Source organism: Gasterosteus aculeatus, chromosome 6 (genome assembly GCF_964276395.1).
Source record: "Gasterosteus aculeatus chromosome 6, fGasAcu3.hap1.1, whole genome shotgun sequence".
NCBI lineage: Eukaryota > Metazoa > Chordata > Actinopteri > Perciformes > Gasterosteidae > Gasterosteus > Gasterosteus aculeatus.
In genome coordinates, this window is record NC_135693.1 from 14,056,857 (window position 1) to 14,074,144 (window position 17,288).

General features: G+C 47.7%; 1 protein-coding gene across 10 annotated transcripts in view; it reads left to right on the forward strand.

The window, feature by feature from the left end:
- The window catches only part of ebf3b (EBF transcription factor 3b), a 67,262-nt gene that overhangs the window by 13,804 nt on the left and 36,170 nt on the right, over positions 1-17,288 (forward strand). The window lies entirely within an intron of this gene.

The window sequence follows — 17,288 nt, forward strand, 5'->3', positions numbered from 1 at the left end:
GCGGTTCTCTGCCTCCCACACGGCCGTCATTAGGGCCAGTTACAAACTGGAACAGACTAAGGCGACCCACTCAGCTCCAGTCCAGATCCACTTTTCTCCCCGTCACATCTTAGTCCTAATCTCTCGGACTTCCTCCCCTCTGCCAAATAACCGTTCCCATCCAGCAGGTCCCGGACTGCCGACATCTGAAAGTTATTATCCCCAATCTCTGACATCCAGGAGTTTACAGTTATATAATGATGGGGAAAACCACATGTCCCCAGAGGCGGAGAACATTTTTGAGATGCCTCCCCATCTGTTTTGGGGGAGCTGCCCGTTTTGGGCCAAACTCAGAATGGCAGGCAGATCCTTTTTTTTTTTTTTTTGGTAATTTTATTTTCTAGCACTGGAACAGGCCAGTCTGGCAATCATTATGCGGGGTGATAAAGCAAATCCAATTGGGTCAAGTTCCCCCTCCACACAGTGCTGGTGGCACTAGCTCTCCCTGCCTCACTGCTCGTCCCCGACTGTGTAAGTGGTGGTTGTTTGTTTGTCCTAGAGAGGCCGGGCTGGGGGACTAATGCAAGCCCGGGGGCCAGCCAGGTCGGAGGCAACGGTAAACCCGAGCCGCCTGGCGTAGCGGTGCTCCCTCGCCGCTGGCTCGGGCCTTGTTTGGACTTCAGCTCCGGTTTGCTTTCTTAGAGGGAAGCTGAGCCTCCGTAATCATTGAGCCTTTTCGCTCGGGTGGGGAGCTCAGCCGACACCGGGGGGGGAGTGATGACATAGGTCCGCGGAGGCCTGGCCCGGTCCACCCCTGCTGCTCTTAGCATATTTATTTTCTCTTCCCATTGTGTGGTTTAAGTCACACCATATTATGTTCGGACCTTATGCACGTGCATAGGCACTCGGATGTGATGAAGTGTATGGCGTGGAGCTGTAGGCTTTGTTTTTACTAATAACGCCGGGGATTAGTGACTCGCTGACCTCAGTGTAATTTTTATTAGTGTGTTAACTATATACTCTGCTTATGGAGCTGCCCATGAGTGACGCGAGAGTAGTGACACAACCGTACAGTTCAGGACAACGAGAAGGGCCAACTAACCAAATGACACGCTATTATTAAATCAGTATGTGACAGATTATGTTATGTGTAGATGAATCTGCGGTTTTCCGCTAAAGTGTTCCAAAGTCTTACAGATTTAGATAATTTAAAGCCCCCGTCGAGCCCCTCGGGCACTCCTCTAAAAATGTTTTATTCAACATCACCACTCTGTTCTTTTTTGTTACGTTATTGAAATGGGTTGTCGATTCGAATAGAGTCAACCTGGTGGGCCAATCTCATTGTAGCCAGTGGAGAGTGAAAGCCATCTCTGCAGCATAACCTCAACAGAACACACACATAGATTGGAGAAGAGGGGGGCAGTGAGAGCGAGAGTGCCTCCTCCAAATGGAGATCCCAGATATGGGGGGAAATGTCCGGGCTGTTTTCCAGGGTTTCCATAATGGGAATCTACCCCTTGCTTGGTTATTAAGTTGTGCACACAAGGACGAGTGAGGAGAGAGATGGAGAGGAGAAGAGATAAGGGCAGGCGAGGCGAGAGATGGACAACCTGCACGCCGTCACCTCTCTGTTATAAGTGTCAAACAGACCCTGTCGGAGAAATCACAGGTCATGTGGATAGATGATTGTCAAAGCACCGCATTGATATAAGGGCCTTCTCCTTTCCCGCTTTGAGGCGCGTGATAAGGTTTGTTTTTGTTTTCCGTTGGCGAAGGGAGAAAGTACGACGTTGGGGTCAGCAAGGTCGACTTGCCCGGGGTCACGGGGGTCACAGCCTTGTCGGTACCTGAGTAACCTCACATGGCGAAGCCATTTCTCAGGCTCCCCTCAAATGACGGTGGGGGCACGGGGGGGGGTGTAGGGTGAAGGGGTTGGGCAGGAGAGTGATCTATCAGCGGCAGCGGCAGACACGCAGACAGAATGGCAGCTACTGCAGCTAAACAGAGTGAGACAGATAGGCACAAGTCTCTCATACGTAACACCAGGAGCTTCAGGACGACAGCGCTGAGTGTTATGGATGCTTGACATTGACCTCTCATACAGACGTGGAGTATTTATCAAGGTTGTAGGACAATAGTGTCTTTGTGTGTAAATTATTTAGCTCTTCGGGTGAGATGCCACTTTCCTCACACGACACGTGCCACTTTCGTAAGATACGAACAATCTGTTTCTTTTCCGCGTCTTGTGAGTCTTGTTAGATGTTTCCTACAAGACTTGGAATTTAGGTGATCATATTTTGAAGACTGTCAGTTCTTTCAATTCAAATCTACTTTAAAAAGAGAAGAAGTGGGGGGGGGGGGGGGGGGACTCTGAAGCTTACATTTCTCTGGAAGAGAAATATTTGTGTACAGATAGGCCTGTCATTCTGCGAAACAACATTCATGATTCTTTTATTGGTGCTCAGCCATCGCCCCCCTCTCTTCCTCTGTGGAAAAAAGGGCTAGTCTACAAAGTGGCTTTTTGCCGTTTGAGAGAAGTAAACTTCATCAGGTCGACGGTGAGGTGTGCTTCACATGTCACTCAGTCGAGCTCCCTCCTAATGAAATGCAGCATACAGATTTCTGCCTGCGGGCTCGGGGGGATAAGACCGTGGTAACAGAATGAAACAAACCCCTTCCCATTCCCTTCACTCACACACTCACACACACACACACACACAAGTACACGCAGAAACATACACAGACAAACACACAATCATACACACACTCTTGCTGGGGAACATCCATGTGAGGAGATCCAAATCTGCAATTTATTCAAATATTGATATTTCTACTTGTCAGGAGAAAGGTGCCTTGAAATTTCCTCTGAGTGCTCCTGTCAAAAAAATAGCAGGAAATATGTCAGATAATTCATAAATGGAGTTCAGCGCTGCAAAGTCAGTTGGGAACAGCAAAAAATATATATGCTTGTCAATGAAGAATAGGAGCAATATTACAGAGACTGCTGCTCATTCTTCCATCATGTCAAGCAAACAGCTTTTGCAGGCCCATGAGTGCATGTTTCAGACTGTGTGTATTTGTGTCCATGCGTGTATATTTGTATATGTCCCCATGTATGTACATGTGTGTGTATATTTATGCATGTGAATGCGTGTGTGTGTGTTTTGGCTCTGTTGTGACTCCTACTTAGATGTGTTTGTTATCCTTTTCCATCAAGACACGCCATTTCCCATCTCGGGGCAGCCAATGGGAATGTGTCCTTTTTTTTTTTTTTTTTTTTTTTTTTGCAGAGGTCCGTAACCGGACGCTGGCCTCCATGTGGTTTGAATTAGGGCCCCCGAAACTGTGAAGGACGCCTCGAATGACGTGAGGCACTTGCAGACCAAATTCCATTCTGCTGAATGGTGGAGAAAGAAGCACTCCGGGATTCCTCCCGAGATTTTTTTGGCTCGGGCCCGCTGGCGATTAAAACAGGGCGGAAACCAATAACTCAATGAATCATGGGGCAATGTCGCATGAAATCTCTCACTGCGCTGTCACGCCCTCATGCAAACCCAAATCCACTCGAACTCTGCTGATTGGCCTCTTTTCAACAGAACTTCCAACACTTGGAAGGATCTGTCCGCCCGGCCTCCTGCCCGTCTTAGTTGCCTCCATTTTGTCAAAGCGAGGGCTTCCTGATGATGCATCGCTTGACCATGTTGTGCCAAGGCAGGACAGAATGGTTCTCCCACGTATCGCACGCGGTCATGTGATGCCATAGTTCATAGCAGTTGATGAGATGCGGTTTGGCACAGCTTGGGACCCATCTGGGAGATGCAGATACGCGGACAGGAGAAGTATTTTACAGCAATGCATCTGCGCGCTTGAAGAGCTATTTAGCATATGCTGCTATCCCAGAGAATTTGCTTTGCAGTTGCCAGCTGCAGATTAGTCTTCGTTCCTCCTAAACCCGACAGAACAGCTGATGCGCAGTCATAGACGGCTAGCATCGACCAAATAGTGTTTTATGTCAATGCAGCGTGTTATTTCGACATTTTACTTAATTACCTCTGCGTCACGTTGAAATTCTCAGCAAAGAGAACACCGGAAAAAAAAAAAACCCAAAGTTTATTTCCAACAATAACAATGTCAAGGAGTGCAGTGATGCCGCTGCCAGCACCGGCTGGTTTGTTTTCTGTTAGCTCCAGCAGAAGTCGAAGCCCTCGCCGCTGCTCTGACTCAAGTGGCTGATATGTTAGGCCATCCAGGGCATGGCAGGCGGTTGACAGTCCATGCAGCCTGTCTACCCACAGGACATCTCCACATAGTGTGTCCACAGTCGGGCCAGCGCTGTCATCTGGGCCCACTATGGACCACTGCTCGGCTGACAGTGAGAGGGTAAACGTTTACCACCTCAATCCCCCATTAACTCGGTGAAGGCGTTTCGATCCTCTGTGAAAATAATGATATTGATCGGAGCTTGGCTCTACAAACGAAACGGTTGCAACTAAAAGAGGGATGGGCCCTTGCATTAGAATATGGGATTTTCGAGGATAAAAGAGTATTTGGATCTTGTTATATTTTTTACCCTCCTCCATCTCCCTCTAGCTTCCCCCCCTCCACCTCCTCGCCGCCTCTTTTTCTCCATTTTTATGTGCGCACATGCAGCGTGAGAGCCCGCGCGTCTCCGAAGATTACCCTCCGCTATCCCCGCAATCAAACAACAAATGACAACATCATTGCTCAGGCCTTTCAAAATACGACACCAAAAAGTGTGTTGTAGCTACATTAACTTGCAACAACCCCCTAATAGACCCTTGTGGGTTTTGTATCGCTTCCCCCCCCTCCCTCTCTCTCCCTCCTCTCTTCTCTCTGCTAGGCTGTCACATACACCCCCCCCCCCCCCTCCCCCCCTCTCACAGTGCGAGCCTCCGAGCCTCGGTGGAGATCAGGAGCTCCCTGTCGGAGGTGCTTTGTCACGTAGCCCAGGGAGCGTGGAACTCACCCAGAGCTGTTGAACAAACACAAGCACAGGGGCTGTCAATAGCAGCTCCGCAAACTAATTGCCTGTCAAATGAACCACCCTCGTTAAGCTGCCCTCACACACTCACACACCCGTGCGTGCACTGTGACATCCATACGCCCCGCGCACACACACACACACACACACACACACACATCAGCGAGCCGATTTGATTCAAAGAGTAGTGATACCTTGTTAGAAGAAAAGACACACCAGTGGCACTCCTCTGTTTGCCGCCTTGTTTCCTCAATCGTTACCAGCGTGCGTAGTGCAGTCGCCGTGAGATTGCCATTTTGTTATTATTAAGGGGAACACAGCGCGGCGTATCGGATACAAGCCAAAACACGCCCCACGCACCCTACAGCTCATATCAGCTGGCGTAATATTTCGGTTTTTAGATTAGATGGTATTAGATGGTAGCAGCGCTCCATACGCCAAATGTTATTGTTTTTGTGTTTGTTTTGCTTTGCTTTTTTTTTTCCTGTAGTCATTAGGCGGTAGCAGTGGAGTGCCCAGCGCCTTGTCTGGGTGCCTGTAACAGTGCTGTCGGATTGACACAGCTGGGGAGAGCAGCTTGAGGCTGCACGCTCAGGAATACACAGGGGTGTTCAAAGCCCCTCTCTGAATCCTGATCAGAGCGCTGCCCCGGCCAACTGATGGCCTATTAAATATACATGCGCAGAGGTCAGAGCTGGAGGTCCCGGCTTCCTCCCAGCCATGTGCACTTAAGCGGAAGGGCTGGGCAACAATAAAACCTCCTCTCGCTCTAGCGAGCTCTCCCCTGACACCCTCACCTCCAGTGTGTACGTCAAGTACAGTGCTCACCTAGCGCTATATTACAACCGCCTTTGTGAAAAGGCCAAATGATGCATTTTTTAAATGGTTATTACATATTTATATTCAATAACACCAAGGACCACTCTTGCGTCTGTCCGTCTTCCGCTTTCTTTTCTATTGTCACTGATAAATAGCCGCGCTGAACACAACAAGGGGGGAGGGGGGGGGGTTTGAAGAGAGTCCGCGTGCCTCGTTTTTTGTAGTTTACCGGGGGATTGAGACAAGAAGGTGGAGGGAAGAGCCCCATTATGGCCAGTCATGATTAACATATTCAGAGTGACACTCTCTCTGTGTTCGTTCGTTAAGCCCGGTCTGTCTGACTAATGAAGTGGAGCGGCAGTTTATCAATTAACCCAGCGCTGAGCCGTTTGTGCCGGGGATAACACACTCGCGCCGGCCGTCACGGTGATCCAGTTTGGTGCCCTTTAACCCGCGCGAGTGTGTCCGACAAGGAAGGCCCGCGTGACAATGACAGCCTGACACGCAAGTCCACAACTGGAGGATCCGCTAAACAAGATTTGTGCCTGCTGTTCGCCGGCGAAATGCGAGAGAAAAGGGAGCGGATTGATTGGGTAATAGGATCATGGAAAAAAAAAAAAAAAAAAAAAAGATCTCCACAAACTAACATTGGGGGTTTTCGGCGTTCTCAGACTTGGCATAGATCATAGCAAACAACTTAGTGCTGTCTCTATTAAAACAAGCCCTCCCCTGCCATTATCTTTCCCCCCACTGCTACTTCCTCCATTTCACATTGTTTGTGTTCATTAAGACATGGGCGACCTGCCTTATCCACACATCAGACCTCGCTCTCAAGAGTAATTGCGATGGTCTCGCAGAGGATAATGTGGTTTAAACTCACTATAGCCTGTCTATTAGGAGAGACATGATGGCGACCACAAATAATAAAGAACTATTTATTCCTCTCTCTGTGACGCTAACTAGGTAACATATCAAGCCAGCACCGCTAAGGGTCTCTCTTACTGTCAGATATGGCACCCTTCATCCATTCCCAGCGGCCCTCGCCTCGACATCTCTGCTCTTCATTTTCTTGGTGAGCTTGGTCATAAATGCACACGCCTCATATATATTTGATAGTTAATATTTATCCTCACTAGGGAAGTGCACTTTACATGTGGTAACATACGATTACCTGCAATTCTTCTAGCAAAGAAACAAAATCGATATGGATATATAATTCATGACGGAGGGGCTATCAGTTTTTATGGCTCTCTATCCAGGCTCATTAAAGTTTTATCGTAATTGACTGCAAGCAAGAGTTTTTTAGGCATGTTTCTCCCTCACTTTCTACCTTTAATAATTAAGTAAAGTTTAATTGGTTGTATTTTGAAGCGCCTAGTGGATGATAGGAGTCTCACCAAAATCAGAGCCATAAATTATACAGCGATATGTTATGCATTGACCTGTCAGCTTGTTCATTTGTTAAGGCAGAAAAGTATAGTCCCGAATCACGTTCAGAAAATCAAATAACTGGCCAGGTCCTTCAAAAGGAATCCCTTTCATGCCTTCCATTGCTGTGTTAATGTAGTGACATGACGGTGTCACTCAGAATGCCGCCCATCGACCGCCGGCCACGAATCGACTCCGCTGATTGGTGGTCAACTTGTTCTCTTGACGGGAGATTGACAGATGGAAAATTGCACTCTCAGATTTCACCCTTCATTCGCCGCAGTTGTTCTTCCACTCGTCAACTCTCGGCCGCGCCTGAGACAGACAGAGGCTTTATCCATTAGCTGTTGGCTTGGCGGGTGGGTGGGCAGATTGAGGCGGCGATGGAGGAGGAGATGGGGGTAGCAAGACAATCCTACATTTGAGCACTCTGAGGGAAAATCAATCATGTCATCATAAGTGAGAAGTATGGATGAATTTCATCAGCTGGTTCCTGTCCTGTTCACGCCGCTGGCTTTCTGACTGGCCTGTGCTTCCGATTGGCATCCTCAATGACCCTTAAATCCCCAAAAAAGGGTAAAAGATTTTGAAAATACTTTAATCAGAGAAACCGGAGTGTAGTTTCAGGGTCACAATTTCTCACTTCTCCTGCTGCTACACTGTGGGAACCTCGCGTGCTTTCTCTTGACAAAGTGGTAATAGATTTACCATATGATTTTGTGGCGAACCAGTTTTGTAAGGAAATGTTTCTCAACTATTTCTCCATCCACAGCAGATATGATGAAGTGTTACAAAGAGCAGCGGAACTCTGCCACCTTTTTTTTTTTTTTTTCAAATAATTCTCCCCATCGTCTCGCAAGGTCGACGACGAGCACCGAAAGCATCAGAGGTTTAAGGGTGTGAAGCAATCAAAAATGGATGAAAGTGGAGACGTGGAAATCACAGATGAGAAATTGACAGCCGTTTACAGCCTTGTTGTTGATGTGAGTGACAGAGCAAAGGAGAAACTGAGAGGGAACAAGGGGGGAGAGGGAAAAAAGGCAGAGTTAAAGTGGTGATAAATTTAATGGAAAAATCAAATACAAAACAAATTCACTCCTCCTAAACTTGATGCTTCGGTCGTTCTTTTCTCGGCCCGTGCTAAGCCGTAGAATAAACTGTCACTCCTTATCGATCGCATCTGAAATTGTTACCGAGATTTCTGAAAAGTAGTCTTGACACACACCCCGCAAATAGTAATCTTGGGAGATGAGCGCATCCAGACTGAACAGTTAACACCCCCGACTTAAAATAAAAACAGGCTTTTCGGTTTTTTCCCCCCCTTTTTAAATCCAAGCTAATACACTTTGCTGAATTACAAATTCGGTGATAAATATGTTCCCCCGTTGGGTTCGGCTGTCTTCGCTGGTGACTGTGAGCGAGCGAGCGAGCGGAGGGGCTCGGCATTTTGTCACGGGGAATGTTTAGAAAACAGCAACTGGGCATGACATGTTTGTACACGATTTGCTTCGCCATTCGTGATGGAGATGACATGATCGAAAAATCAATTCACTTCACATTTGATTTTCCGGCGAAGCGGGCTCAAAAACGGCTGCTGTCGACAGCGCTCCGGCGAAAAGCGCGTACCGCGGCACGCTTCATTATATTCCGATGGCGTATTAATTACGGCTACAGACGAGAGAGCCCGGCTGTGAGCGGGTAGCCTAGCCGCCGCGTGCCAGGGGGGAAGCTAGCCCCGAGGAGGAAAAGCTCCGCTCGTATCCACTCATCCCTCGGCTGACAGGCTTGCTCCGGGAGAAAAGGATTTCTCCGGATTGAGTGCCATTTTCTCTTCTTTAACAAGGAAATTAGTGTGTAAAGGAGATCTGTCAGGATAAAGTGCAGCTTGACTGCGGCGGCCCTCCCCTCCTCTCTGTCTTCCTTTCCCGCCCTTCCCTCCCTTCCCCTCGTCCTGTGACTCGCTCTCCACCTCTCTCATGCGTTCTCTTCTGCCTCTCCCTTTCTCCCCCTTCTCCCCCCCCCCACTCAACGGCTCCCTCAGGGGATCTTCCTTGAGCATTAGCAGAACACATCCAATGTCCCAGCTACATGATTTCATGATATGATTTGTACCGGGGATTTGCGATAATCCGCAAATAAAGTTGAAAGTGAATGACTCTCAATAAGAGACGCAGACAAGCAAAACCAAACCTTTTAAGATTTGCTTTATCTTTAACGGCATGAAAAATGAATTTGGTTCGCATTGGATCACAACAATTTAGCAGCGGCCTGAGCATGTTGTTTTGTCTTTGGCTTTATGATCGTGATTAATTCCCGCGCAGGAACCTCGGCGATATATATACACACAATGTATCGTTCGCTCGTTTGAATGTCGAGTCCCGACCGCAGTTGCAGAGAGCTCGGTGGCTCATTACACGTTACCCGTGTGCGCCTGGCACTTGGCGTGTTCCAGCCACTCACTCGTACTCCAAGGTACAGTATCTGCTGCTGTAGCAGGATGTCACGGTTTGACAGCGCAATTAAACTGTGGCGTCATCTCTCCGGCACTCCGGCTACGTCCGCCTCTTGTTAGTCCCTTTATTTGGTTCCAACATTAGTGAGAAAAACCAACTTTTCACATCAAGTAGACAGACAGCGATGAGACCCACTGGCACATTTTAATAAGTCTGCTTCAAAGGTGTAGGGTGAGGGGGGGGGGGGGCGGTGTGTGTGGGGGGGGGGAATCAAAACATCCTGGGTTAATTTGAAATGTACTCTGCATCTGTGATGGGAAACAGCCTCACAGGTGAGTGAGGGAGACAATTAGGGAATATCCGTAAGCGCGGGAGGTGCATACTAAAAAACGCAAATCACTATTTCCCCATCTGGTCCCCGCTGTGCCGAGGAGCGCAGCTGAGGTCCGATTTCACCCGTCAATCACGGCGGCTTCGCTGTGGGGTGCGTGTCCTGGTGAGAGAGCCTACCCCCAAGTCATTAGCACACGCAGTCAAACTATAGCCGAGAACTGCCCCGCGCCGCTCCGCTCTGCACCGCGGTTTAAATATCCCCAGCCTGTGACAGGATCAGTTTAGCGATCTGTAGGATTGATCTCCTCTTTAAAGTTTTGCCCGAGGCGACTCTAATTGGGAACGAGGCTGCCTCCCACTCCCCTCACTCCCTTAACTGTCAGTCTTGGCTTTGTTTACTGAGGACATGCCCAAACCTATTTACTCAATAATGAGGAGACGTGGTGGGGATGCTGCTGATCACATTGAGGCCCCCAGCGGGACTTCTGCATGCTGGGGAGGGCGGGAACATCATTTCTAGACTTTTAAAGGCGGGTGAAAGTTAGCCTGCGCCGTCGCCACTGTGCGGAGTGGTGAATCGTTTTTCCTCCTTGTTTTTGATTTGTAGAAACACTTGTCCACCGCTGGGAATTGATTGCTTGTTTTTCCCTCTGTCATATCATGCAAATAGAACGACATTTAAAAAGACAAAGCGCATGAGTAGTATCATTTTACGCCGGCAAAAGGCCGCCCGTATGCCTCGTGGCATGGAGATGGAATGAAAGCAGGCCGAGGGCCCACTCCAAACATGTGAGGTATCAACAATGTCTTGTTGTGGAGTGGACCATTCATGACTGGAGTGTCTCGGCCTGTTGGGGCCATTTCCCTTTTCGCTCACGGTGATTTCCTCAGATTCTCACCCTCATTTAGTTTTTTTTTTTTTTTTTGCGCTGACTGACAAAGCCTTTGGTGTGGATGGCGAGCCTATAGAGTCCGTTGATGCCCATTGGGATTATGAATGATGAAGTGGAGAAGCTGCCGCTATCAGAGGGACACAACGCACGCTCTTAATAGAAAAGCATTTAGAAAGGCAGCAGGGAGGAGGTGGCGGTGCTGCTGCTGCTGCTGCTGCTGCCGCGGCTGTGGGCTTTTCTGACACTCGACTGATAAGAGGCAGCTCTTCAGAGGTGGTAGTGTGTACAATGAAACACGCTGATGGGGGATACAATGACACACGTGTTGCGCCTGACAGGCGGTGATTTAGACGTGGGGTGAAAAAAAAAACCCTGGACCACACAACAGAGGGTTTGCGATACTCTCGTTACAGATTATTTTTCTTATGAAGCTGCTTGTGCGTGTTTCTACTTATTGGTTTGATTTGGGGGGGGATGCATTGTCATTACTCATATCTGGCTGTGACAGATTGGAGAGGGGAAGGGAAAGGGAGAGACGGGAGTTAGTAATGTAGTGGCACGGGAGGGAAAGAGAGATATGCAGAAAGGGAGAGCTGTCAGTTTGAGGAATGAGCCTGATAAGAGGAAGGGACTCGGCAGATGGGCACAAGAAACCGGGAGCACACTTCTCAATTAAACATGTAAATACCGAAAGCAGGCAGCGTCGGAGATGAGGAAGTTAAATAAACACAGCACCGTGCTGTGATTACACGCTCAAAACGCCGCCACCTTTGCCATTTTTTATAGTTCCCACAACTACAAAGAAATCTTCAATCCAACAATAACTTCTGCTTTGACGTTTATTTATTTTTTCTGATTGTCTCCTGTGGCTAAATTAACTTACACAGAGTCCGATTCTTTGGGAAGTTGAACACCCAGCGGGGCGTCTTGATACACATCTAATTGAGCTGTTCGCTTTGTCCTTTGATAGAATTTCTCCATTGTAATATTTTGTTTCCAATAATTGTTGTCCATCATTTTTACATACGTGCCCCACCCCCCCTTGAAATGTGCACCCCGCTGCGAACAACAGGGAGCATCTTAAATACTTCTGTAGGCAGTGTCCCTGACATTAATAACAATGAGCTTGGCATAACCACAGTACATTCTGGGGGAAGATTCACAGTTTGACATTCAGCCCAGATGCTATCGCGGCGCCTCAGTGTTTAAGACCGCGGCGAAGACAGACATCTGTCACTTGTTACCTTTTGAAGTGAATGAGAGAGGGACGCAGAAAAAACACAGTGGACAAAAGGCCATTCTGACCACGGACCCTCAGTGTTTACAGACGGAAAGAGGGAGAGTGACAGGAGAAACTCAAGATGAATGGATCGCCGCTGTTGATCTCTCCTTCTCATTCCGTGTGCTAAGTTATTCCGTGGCTGCTACCCCAGTGGGGGGGCGGAGGGAAACAGGAAGTTGAGAGAGGCAGGCAGAACGCCTCAAGGACTCTGGAGGAGCACAGCACTGCAGCCTGCATGGCTTCTCTAACCTTAGGTACCAAACATTACAAATGTGAACATAATCCACTTTTTAATGAGCAGATGATGCTATATTAAGGCAATATTTGCAATGGTGTTGATTTGCCTTGTTGAAATAACAGGATCTGTTGCGTTAGCTGTTATTTATTCACTAATGTAGATTTAAGAACCGCCGTATTTTGATATAATTATTAGAACAATGGCCGTATTCATTTGTCTTCTGTCATGTCTCCTCAGACCTGTTTCTATTTCAGGTTTCACGTCAAGCGAGAGCAGCTATATCTGGCTGGCAATTAAGCTGGTCCTGCCTCCCCTTGATGCTTGATTAGTCCGATTGATGGAGGAGGCCATATGTGGCGGTGTCAAAACTTGGCAGCACGGCTCCATCCTCTCAAATGAGAGGCAGGCAATAAAGAGGCAGGCTGCCCAGAGTGGGTGCATGTATGCAAGGCCTGCAGTGCCATGATTCCCCGCCCCCCCCCCACACCCACACACACACACACCCTCCCGCCCCTCCGGTAAAATGTAGCTTTTTCTCTCGGGGTCTTGGGGGCATTGACCACTCCAGCCAAGTTCCGTTCGGGGCAGAGGTGGCCACCGGCTAGGGGTGTCGCTGCACCGAGCCCTCTGGGGCACAAGCTCCAGGCAGAGTGGGTGTGTGGGTGGGAATGGGGGGTGGGGGGGTGGAGTTGTAGATGGGCGGTGGGGGCGGGGGGGGGGGGTGGGGTTTAGAAAGCTGAAAGATATGGCCCCTTTCCCAATCTCGCTCGGAAACAACAAAAAGGGAATGCTTGAGAAGGGGAAGCAGCGGGAGGAGAGCACAAAGACAAAGGCGCGGGCAAGGTCAGTCTAGCTAATGGGCCTGAGCCGTAGGCTGCCTGGGGCTAGGCACACTTCTGTTCTCTCTCACACACTGGGCCTTCAAAGACCCTTCAGTCCACCCCGCTCTTCTGCCTCCATCTCCTCCACTCCTCTTTCGCTCTTTCCCCCACTTCCACTTGGTGACCCCCCCCCCCCCCCCCCTTCAAAAGGGTCGGCACAGGTGCCTTTAAAAAAAAAAGAAGAAAATAGGCATTTTCCAGTATGCACCTCCCAGGTGTTCACTTTAGTCCATTTTCATCAACAATCGGGACGTTAATGAGCGGCATTTATCTAAAACAAAACGATTCCACTTGGAATTTGGGAAAGTTTAAAAAAAAATGTTTTATTCCAAGCTGACTTGCCGAATTCTTCAGGTTTATCTGCCGTCGCCGGGCGTCATCAGGTAAGCTAAGGTGGGTTTCCCCGGGAACTGTTGGAAACGAGGAGGAGTGTTGTTGTCGGGTTGGCTGGCTGGCGTTGCTTGGCTCCACTCGAGGGCTCCTTTAATGTGCAGCGGAGTAGAATAAGTGAGTGGCTGTGGGCACCAGCTGAGCTCACTCTCGTCTTCGCCTGGTAGCTGAGGGGTGAGCCGCTGCCACCTGACACCGGGCACACGGCTCAGGGCTCCTCTTGGCAACGTGGCACAGCACACATGTCCCCTCATTTGGATGGAGATTCAGACACAACACACAAAAGCTTTATCCCCCCCCCCCCCACCCCCTTTCTCCCCGCCGCCCCCGGTGCTCCTCCTCCTCCTCCTCTCTTCCCTCCCTCCCTCACTCGCTCAGTCTCTCTTTTTCTCTCTCTCCTTCCTTTAGTTTTTGAAGGCATCATAATAATCTGGGTATCTTCTTGATCATGCCCCATGTTTTTTTTTCCTTCTTCTTCTTCTTTTCTTCCTCGTCTTCTTTGAGACGAGTTTGAAATTGCGTGCGTCAGGACTTTGCTAATTAAAGTCATACTTTCAAAAATGCCATAATAACTGTTAATTAGCTTGATGCTATTTTCAGCATAATTTGCTAATTAGTGGAAAACCTGTACAGCGTTTCTCTCTAATTACAGTATGGCTCCGCACGGCGCATCTGTGCCTTGACTCCAAATGATACCATTACAAAGTCCCGTATTACGCATTCTCTCAAAACAGTTAATTGCCTCCATAGATAGTGAGATACTTCAGTCAGCTGATTTTTATGGTAATAAATGGACAGGCACAGACACAAACCTCCCTGGTTCATATTTATGAAATATGAAAAAGGAAAACAACCTCTTTATGAGATGCGTGGAGTTAGCTTGGAATATAATCTGGTGGGCTCTGTGATGATTCTGCGTGCTCATGCGTGGAGTTGCCGAGACTTTTAATGAAGTTTGATTTATTCTATGTTATAACCTTGTGAGCATAAGCCATTACATTCTGATTAAAGTGAGAAATGCAGATGGTAACGACATCAACCTTATAAAAAGGTAAAGGCAGAGATCTGACGGGTTGTACTTTCAGGGGTGGTTGCCCTGTAAATACAAGCAGCAACATAATGTGGTCATGCCACACCTTATTACAACTATCTTGTCGCCCCGGCAGTTATTTTCATGTAGTCTAGCAAGGGGAGAGAATTATAGACATGACCACTGGTTGACCCTAATACATGTGTATACTAGACACAAATTATGGCTCATTAAGCGCGGTGAGGAGCGTGATTGGCACGACCTCTGACCTCGGCACGTCAGCTGTGCCCATCCTCCGCTCTGCCCTGCTTTTGACAACCACCAGTCTGACAGGGCTAGCGTCGGCACTGGGTAATTAATGCGCCACTTCAGAGACCCTTTCATTTATGGCTTCTGAAAGGCATTATTAAATTAATTAAACCACCAAGAGTTAGTCATTATGAAATCAGGAGGTTTACATGGATGACAGCGTTTATGAATTAAACATCCCCAAAGTTCCTCGCAGGAGATACCCCGAGCTGCGTGTGGGTACCTAGCGCGACAGATGTTTGCCCCCCCTCCCCCCTCCCGCAAACCCCCCCCCACCACCCAACCCCTCCTCCCTTCCTCGAGCTAACCTGTATTGCAAGCGATTTAGGTCTCATTTGGGGGTTTGAAAACTGAAAGCAGGAGAGAAAGAGGTTCAGGGTAGCTAATGAGCAGAGAAAGAGAGGGGAAAATGAGGTCACCAGCTCTGTTCATCTGTAGACAGTACAGATGGTTGTGTTTTATACAATACAACAATGGCGTACATCAATTTGTTGATCGCTAATAGATGAGCTGCTCTCCGATGAATTGCAGACTTGGGATGCGGTTGTCTGTGGGTTTTAGCCGAGAACTCTACATTTATAGCCTGGAAACATTTAGAGGAGCCGTGTGCTGTTTTTAACTCATCATGTGATGTGAAAACTACAAATGGTGCACGAGATAAATCCCATAAACTTGGGCTTAGCTGGAGAGCAGAGGGCAGAGATGAGTAGCTCACTCAGGAGCCTTGACGATAGACTCCTTTTCATCTGCGGACCGAGATTCACAGATTATCTCAAGAGGCTCTCTATCTCTGTCCTCGTCTCTATTTCTCTTTTTCTGTTTCTCAGCCCTCCCTCCCTCCCTCCCTCGCCCCTCCATTCGGGAAGTTTGCCAGCAACTGTCTTTGTTTACAATGCCAAGGGAAAATGTCAGAGCCGTTGAGAAAAATATCCTTAGAATCTTTTTTTTTCATCTTCTTAATCTAACAGTTTACTGAACTTGATAAGTGTCCTATCAACATGCTAATCAAATTACTTCGGAACCAAAATTGACAGTTTTCATTAATTATACAAGATTATTCTAATTGCAATTCAAATTTATTCATTCCGAACAGAAGGTATTCAGTAATATTTTACAAAATTTGCATATTAAATGGAGGGAGTTGTGCATTATGCATGGTAATGTATGCAGAGTTTCTTATTTTTAACTTCACGGCCATATGTGGTGTCGTTGTAGGAGCAGGTGAAAAGTCTAAGTGTGTTTAATTTGCTTGACAAACATTCGGCTGGAGCTTGTCAAGGGGAGTATTGTGAATGCCAATCTTTATTCCCTCTTTATTGATTACCCCAAACTCTAAACATCTGGAGGTAAATGGCACTGAGAGAGATGAACTGAATCATGGGATTAGTACCTTCAATGGCTGAATCACTATCAATTACTTCAATAGCATAATTCAAGTGCACCGCATAAAAGCTACAGTACCTTGGTTTGAGCCAGGATTAATATTGCAATTTAACGTAACAATGGAGGCATGGGAATGATATGGATGGCGTCCAACTTTTCCACATTGATGTCGCAGCGCTAATGCCGTTATCTAAATAGGAATGTATTTAATTCCTAATTTAGGCTTTGTTTGTAAAATGAAAGGGCTGAACGCATTAGGCACATGTTTTAAAAGGTAATGGATTCGGTGAGTAAAACAACCTTATTTATTCACTGAGACGCAAAACCCCCAATTTGCTCTTTGTTTTTATTTCCTAGAGCGGGCAGTGAAGTGCAAACAGCTTACTGGGAAGCTGTTTACTACAGTATATGACAAAGGCAGTGCGTGCATGTGTGTGCGTGCGTGCGTGCATGTGTGCGTGTGTGTTTACGGGGAAGGAGGCGGCTCTTCCAGCTCCACAGGCAAGGTCTTGTGTTGTAATGTAAGCGTAATAATTATCAAACAGCATCGGGGGCTCTGGGTACGGGCTTTAACAGGGGGAGAGCATGTTTGATATGTAGAATCGGCCCATAGTGCATCCATAGAGGGTGACTAAATCGCACGGTTCATGGATCACATTAGTATTGCTCTGCATCTACCCTCACACTATAGGTGATTTCCATTTAGACACACATTTCCACATGAAGATAAATATGACTTGAATCGTAATTTCCCTGAAGTAAATATAATACAAATACAACATAATACAGTGTCAGAGCAGGCAGGCTAATAGATTACTAGCGTGTTTTCCATTTGTATGGTAAGTGGTGAACCTGGGCGGTGGTCTGG